This window comes from Musa acuminata, chromosome BXJ3-4, assembly GCF_036884655.1.
Source record: "Musa acuminata AAA Group cultivar baxijiao chromosome BXJ3-4, Cavendish_Baxijiao_AAA, whole genome shotgun sequence".
Taxonomy (NCBI): Eukaryota; Viridiplantae; Streptophyta; class Magnoliopsida; order Zingiberales; family Musaceae; genus Musa; species Musa acuminata.
In genome coordinates, this window is record NC_088352.1 from 21,471,315 (window position 1) to 21,478,895 (window position 7,581).

At 37.8% G+C, this 7,581-nt stretch overlaps 1 long non-coding RNA gene across 1 annotated transcript; it reads left to right on the forward strand.

Annotated features, from left to right (window-relative positions):
- The first annotated feature begins 1,852 nt into the window (after positions 1-1,852).
- LOC135635996 (uncharacterized) lies at positions 1,853-5,175 on the forward strand. Its single transcript, XR_010495777.1, has 2 exons — positions 1,853-2,893; positions 4,873-5,175. It is a non-coding gene; the product is annotated as an uncharacterized LOC135635996 (long non-coding RNA).
- Positions 5,176-7,581: the final 2,406 nt, after the last annotated feature.

A 7,581-nucleotide genomic window follows, 5' to 3' on the forward strand; every position in this document is an offset into this window, starting at 1 on the left:
CGTCAATGGTTTAAAATCACTTGGTAAAAGCTTTTCGGATTTTGAACTCGTTAACAAAGTTTTGCGCTCACTTTCTAAAATTTGAGATTCAAAAGTAACTGCTATTCAAGAATCGAAAAACTTGAACCATTTTCCACTTGAAGAACTAATTGGTTCATTGATCACATATGAAATGACGTGCAATGCACGTGAAGAACTTGAGAACCACCTTCCAAAGAACAGGAAGGATTTGGAACTCTGGACAAATGAATGCCACTTGAGCGATGACTCAAGTGATGAGGACAATGATGAACAAACCAACCTTCCAAAGAACAGGAAGGATTTGGGACATAGAACATTTGAAGACCACTCGAGCATAAGCTCAAGTGATGGTGAACTTAAAATGAAACGAAAATTAAAAAGCAAAAAGAATGGAACTACTTGCTTTAAACGCAAGAAGAAGAACAAAAATTGGGATGAATCGAGCTCCTCCGAAGAAGAGAAAGTCAACAAAAGCAAGGCGGCAAACTACGCCTTAACAGCCTACAATGATGAGGTAATCGAAATCCCCCTAAATTACTTCGAAATTACATGATGCTTTTCATGATGCACTTTTCTTTTTCTTTAAATTTTGTTGAAAATTATATTTTTAATAATTTAACCATGAAAATGCAAAAATATGATCATGCTTGTAATCTTGAAAATGATAATGAAAATTGCATGTCTTATGTTAATGCAAGATAGAAATCTAATGATTTTACACCTAGTGAGATTAATCTTATGTGCTTGAGAAGCAAGAATGTATATTTTGATGATTTTCATATTGCTTTTCAATGACGATACATGGCTTTTGTCTGGAAGGCTTGATATTTTTCATTGTCTTTGTTTATTAAATATAATGTATGGTTTTGACATAAGAATAAAGATTTGAGCATGCTATTATAAAGTCAATCATAAATTAAAGAAGTTTTAGGCATTTATAAGAATCATTCAAAATTATCTTCAATGAAAACTTGCTTAATGTTGCAATGAAAATATTAAAGTTATACTTGATGATTTCAGATTTGACAAATGCTACACTTTAAATATGAATCATTCTTCAATCAGATTAAATGCTTCAATCATTTTCTAACTCTAGATGTAATATCCCTCGCTTTTAAAAATTATTAATAAAGATTTATATGTAAATTGGAGGACCTATATGTAAATATAGAAATTACAAGGACTAAACTGCTAAGTTGCAAAAAAAAAGAAAAAAAAAGGGAAAACCGAAAATTCGGTATTATCCCACCGCCTCCCACGCACTCTGTTTCTTCTAGAAACAGAGAGAGCGGTGGGGCGTGAGGAGAAGAAGGAGAGTGGTAGAAGAAGAGAGGAAGAAGAGGGAGAAGAGAAGAAGAAGAAGAAGAAGAAGAAGAAGAAGAAGAAGAGGGAAAAGAAGAGAGGAGGAAGAAGAGGGAGTAGAGAAGAAGAAGAAGGAGAAGAAGAAGAAGAGGAGGTGGCTGCAGCGAGGGCTGCAGCGAGAAGCTGTGGGGCGTGGGGAGAAGAAGAGAGGAAGAAGAGGGAGAAGAGAAGAAGAAGAAGAAGAAGAAGAGAAGAGGATAGCTGCGGCAAGGCTGCAGCGAGGAGGTGTGTGGGGTTGGGGAGGAAAAGGGAAGAGGAGAAGAAGAGGGAAAAGAGAGGGAAGAGGGAGAGGAGCGAGAGGTGGCAGCAGCTAGGGCTGCAGCACCTCTGTTTCCTGCAGGTGGAAACAGAGGAGAGGTGTGGGGCGTTCGAAGAGGAGAAGAAGAAGAAGAGGAAGAGAAGAGGAAGAGGAAGCAGGGGAAGAGGTTGTGATACCTCTGTTTCCTGCAGAGGAAACAGAGGAGAGGGTGTGGGTGACGTCGGGGAGAAGAAGGGGAGGAAGGAGAAGAAGAGAAGAAGAAGAAAGGAAGGAAAAGGAAGAGGAGAAGGGAAGAAAGTAGCTGCGGCTGCGGTTGTGGCAGCTGCAGCTGTGGCAGGGAAAGAAGAAGAGAAAGGAAGAAGGGGAGGAGAGGAAGAAGAGTAGGGGCTGCGGCTGCGGCGATGGCAGCTGCAGTTGGAAGAGAAGAAGGAGAGGAAGATGAGCAGGGGAGGAAGAAAAGGCTGTGGCCGTGGCTGAGGCTGCGACTGCAGCATGCAGCTGGGAAAGAAGAGAAGGAAAGGAAGAAGAAGAGAAAGGAAGAAGGGAAGGAGAGGAAGAAGAGAAGGGGCTGCGGCTGCGGCGATGGCAGCTGCAGTTGGAAGAGAAGAAGGAGAGGAAGATGAGCAGGGGAGGAAGAAAAGGCTGTGGCCGTGGCTGAGGCTGCGACTGCAGCATGTAGCTGGGAAAGAAGAGAAGGAAAGGAAGAAGAAGAGAAAGGAAGAAGGGAAGGAGAGGAAGAAGAGAAGGGGCTACGGCTGCGGCGATGGCAGCTGCAGTTGGAAGAGAAGAAGGAGAGGAAGATGAGCAGGGGAGGAAGAAGAGGCTGCGAGTGTGGTGGCTGCGGCCGTGGCTGCGACTCCGGCTGCGGCTGCAACGTTGGCTGCGGTAGCTGCGGCAGCGGTGGTGGCTGCAGTAGCTGCTTTTGGGAAAGAGAAAGAGTAGGAACGAGAGAAGGGAAGAAGGAAATAGTGCAGTGGAAGGGGGCTGCGGTTGTGACCGCAGTTGCGGTTGTGGCTGCGATTGTGGCAGCGACAGCGGCGACGGCTGTGGCAGCTGCGTTTGGGAAAGAAAAAAGAAGGAATGAGAGTAAGAGAGAGCAGGTGACTGTGCCTCGATGTTCGACACGTGATGTAGTTGCGAAGAAAGGAAGAAAACGGGAGCACAAAACGAAACAGAGAGAGGACACGGAGAAAAAGTAGAAGGATTTGGGCTGGCACCTTCTTTGGATCTTCGGATCGAAATCTTTGAAAGGCAAGTTCCCTGATCGTTTCTCCTATAATTGCTTTGATATTTCTTATTGCAAGTTTCCCGCTTGTTTCAATCCTTTCTATTGCAAGTTCCCTGTTCGTTTCTCCTATAATTGCTCTGATATGCCTTATTGCAAGTTCCCTGATCGTTTTTCCTATAATTGCTCTTATATGTCTTATTGCAAGTATCCTGATCTTTCCCCACTGTCATTTTTATCTCTACATTTGCTTTGATTATGAGGAACTTTGAATTGTACTAGCCTTGCATTTGTTATATCTCCTGTTTACATGTAACGATTCGAATCTGTGCAACTTTTGAGATTCTGATCTTTTGATACCGAGCTGCCTATAAGACTTTGTGGAAACTCTGATTTGTTCAAAACTGATTTCATTGGAAACTAGACTCGTAGACCTTTCTTTGATATATGGATTGAAAGATCTGAAATCCAAACACCTGCCCAGTTATCTGTTGAATCTGACATTATGAATTCTGCCAACAGAGATTTTGTTCTATGACTCTTGCTTACCAAATTATTTGTAACTCTCTCTGTTGGACAGTTCAATTCATATGAAGCCTGTCTTATCTGAAAGTATTATCCAATGATTATTTCTGAGTAAATTGGAGCACGATTGATAGTTTGAATCATTTGTTCAATGTGCCTCTTGTATTCTGCCAGAAATCGAGCTTTGGTCGATTTCTCATATTCTGGTTTCATTCCTTTGGAAATTGATATCCTTTAGCCTTCTTATTCAATTGAGCTTTATATTACTACTTTGAATTCTTGTATGCTCTTGTCCTTAAAATTATTGCATTCTTGAAAACTATTGTGTAACGTTTATGCTATATCGTATTGACTCATATAGGCACATGTATATCCTATTGTTCCGCATTTGCTTTCGATATGTGCCTATTCTAGTTTCATTCCTTTGGACATTGAATTCATCAAATCTTCTTATTGAATTGAGTTATTTGTGATTGCTTGGATTCCATATGTGCCCTTGCTTTCAATTCCCTTCAAATCTGAATATACTTGTGAAAGATTATTGCTTACTTCGGATTGACTCGTAAAGGCACATGTACGTTTGTTGTTCCGCGTGTGCTTCCGATATATGCTACTTATTGTTGAAACTATCCTTTTGTACTCTGGTGTGTGGGATTGTCTGGACCTTTGCCAGAAATGGTAAAAGGTATGCGCTGATTTGCCCGCTTTGTGGGGTCCCGCTTTGTGGGATATTCTGGTATGCGCTATTTGCCCGCTTTGTGGGGTCCCGCTTTGTGGGATATTCTGGTATGCGCTTATTTGCCCGCTTTGTGGGGTCCCGTTATGTGGGATATTGTAGACTTTTGTCAGGTGGTCATTCAGAAATGGATGAATCACATTCTGACTGAGATCCCACTACACCTTCTGTATGTTTGATATGATATCCAGAGCTTTGGTTATGTGTTTCTGTACATGCTTTGGATAAGATTGATATGTTTGCAACGTCAAAGACGACGTTTGAGCTTCTGTACGATATTTGTTTTCGATATGCTCTGAAATGCTTCATTCACTGATGATATGCTTCGAAATGTTCCATATGCCGTTGATATGCTCCGGAACATTTCATATGCCATTGATATGCTCCAATTACTCTGTGCTCCATTTGCTATGAACTGATATGTTCTGAAATGTCCTATCTGCCATTGATATGTTCCAATTACTCTGTGCTCCATTTGTTATGAACAGATATGTTCTGAAATGTCCTATCTGCCATTGATATGTTCCAATTACTCTATGCCCCATTCGTTATGGATCAAATATGTTTTTGAATGACATGATACGTATGATTTGGTATCTATTGAGATGGTATCCTTGAGAATTCTTGTATTCTGCCTTGCATTATGATACCTTACTCGTTTGAAACCGTTCCTTTTGTTCTGAATATGCTTTGTCACTTGCTGAGCCGTTTTTGGCTCACTCTGTTGTTATATAAATCTTTCAGGTCAGCTTGTCACTCTTCGAGATGTTTGATTTGGGCTGAGGCAGTGGATAGCTATTCAGAATAATGGGCAAGTCTGGTTGGTTATTACGATATTGTTGTATAAGTATGTCTTGTATGTAATGAAATGTTGTCGATGAACCGAAATGGATATACTGTGTCAAAGTGTTAGGAGATCTCTCTTATTTGGAATTTCAGAATGTTAAGTCTAATTTATGGTGATATGAACTTGTGGTGAATAGTTGGAGTTCTGATTGTATAATTTATTTAGCTTGTGGATTTATAAATGTTGTTCATGTTTGTCAAGTTGGCTTGGGTTGCCATAAATGTGAATTATCGAGTGATGTGATATATGATTATAAACTGCACAGGTTTTATGGATGTGAATATGAATAAAATGTTTTCAGTGTCCTCAAACGTTAGTTTGGATCCTGGATTGGTCTGCGGTGAAGATTTTAAAAATCATGGATATTTTGAGGGGCGTGACACTAGAGTTCTCGATTTTGGTGAAATACAAGTGATAAATTCATTTATGATATCTTGTAAATCACTTGAATTATGAATGAGTTTTTCTTTTTCATGATGTGTTAAAAGAATCACTTAAAAAGAAAATGTTTTTCCCATTTTATCGAGATTAATGATTTCATGATATTATGTGAATCTCGAAACTAATTTTGATGAAATAGTAATAACGTTATTCATGTTATGAATCTTAAAAATGATAATATGCTTCATGTGATAATATGAATACATGAAACACTTATGATATTCTGTGTATTCATAAAATATTTATCTCATCATCCAATAACTCTTCTTGATATTCCTTATGAGATGAAATGAAATAATGCATGAAATACAAATGAGGAGTTAATGATCATGCATAATAGGATGTAATGAATTCTAGATACCATCATTTGAATATCTATGATCATGCTGCCAAAATGATATATCACGAATGCTTGAATATCATGTTTGATATGCTCATGATGATTGATTTTTCGGTATCATGCATAAATTTTTTGAAATGTAATGTTAATGAATTTGTGCATTGAAACTATAATGATGCACAAATAAGAATGATTACTTACCTTTGTCATGATTTAGAAATTGATGTAAAGGGTTTTTCCCTTGTTGACAATGACAAAGGGGGAGATAGCTAGCTTGTACAAGTCAAGAAGATGAAAAAACTTGATTGCTAGCTTGCCTATCTCAAGAGGCAAAAATGCTAACTTGCACATCTAGCAAAACTTGACAAATTTGCATATATCAAGAAGCAAGAGTTGCTTTCTTGAACATCTCAAAATTGCTAGCTTGCGGGCCTTAAAATGTAGAAATTTTTTGCTAGCTTGTATATGGTAAACCTGCTATCATACTATCATGATGATGAGTATGTCTTATCTTTATGACTGTATTTGAAAAACTATGGCAAAAATACGTCCTAATGATTGAACGTGTTAAAATTATTTTTCGAACCTTCTTGATTGAATGATCGAATCACTTGATTGGCATAATGATTTTACACAATTACATGTTGAAAATTATGTGCTTGAATACAAAACTTCCATGATAACAAGCATGATTTACCTTCATGATTGTAATTGAATATCTATAGCAAAACCTTGTCCGAATGGAAGAAAGAGTCAAATTTCATTTTCGGATTCTCTTGAATCTAACATATCAAGTTCACTCTCTTCCAAACTTAACAAGCATATGTCATATCAAGTTTAGTTCATATCATTGATTTTTGACATATGTAATTAACTAGCAAATACATTTCTCATACACACATCATGTGAAAAATATTTTTTGAGAAATGGATTTGATGAATATGGATGAAAGTGTTTTTACTTGCAAGGATTTATTTCACATACATAACAACAAGCACTTATGCTTAAAATTTGCTTATATCGTTCTCCGTTTTGTTGATGACAAAGGGGGAGAAATATATGAATTGATGCTATGAACACTGATGCTAGGCTTGCATCATCAAGAGATATATGAATTGATATGATTGTCATATTTGCAATGCTTGCATCATTAAGAGATATATGAATTGATGCTATGATTGCCAAACTTGTATTATGCCATGTTTTCATCATGCGTTAAGATATCAAGAACTTGTATCGTAATTTTACGCGTTGATATCTTACCATGTGATGAACTGCTATAATTGATAAACACTTGAAATGTTTGCATTATGATATCAAAAGCTTACATCGTAATTTTTTTCATGTTGATATTTGATATTAGCAAACTTGCATGATGATAAAACTTGATAGTATGATTTTCATGCAATGAGTTGAACCAATATCACACACACTTGTTTGTAGTACTTCTCCTTTTTGTTGATGACAAAGGGGGAGAAGTATGTTGATGACATGACATGTGATGCATAAGTTTATGCATAAGTTCATGTTGACGTGTTGCAAGTATTCATGATGAATATTGCAATGACTTGAATTCAGTTTGAATTCAAGGTTCTATCAATATGGCATATTGATAGGGGGAGTTTGTTTAAACTCCGGGAGTTAAGTTTAACTCCGTCATCAAGTGGTTGTCATCATCAAAAAGGGGGAGATTGTTGAATCTCGTATTTTGATGATGAAACTACTTGATATATGTTTATGATTTAATCTGCGTTTTGAGTGACGCAGGATGCTTCGATCAGGATGAGACAATTAAAGCAGGAAAATCATATTGTGCTGAAGGAAC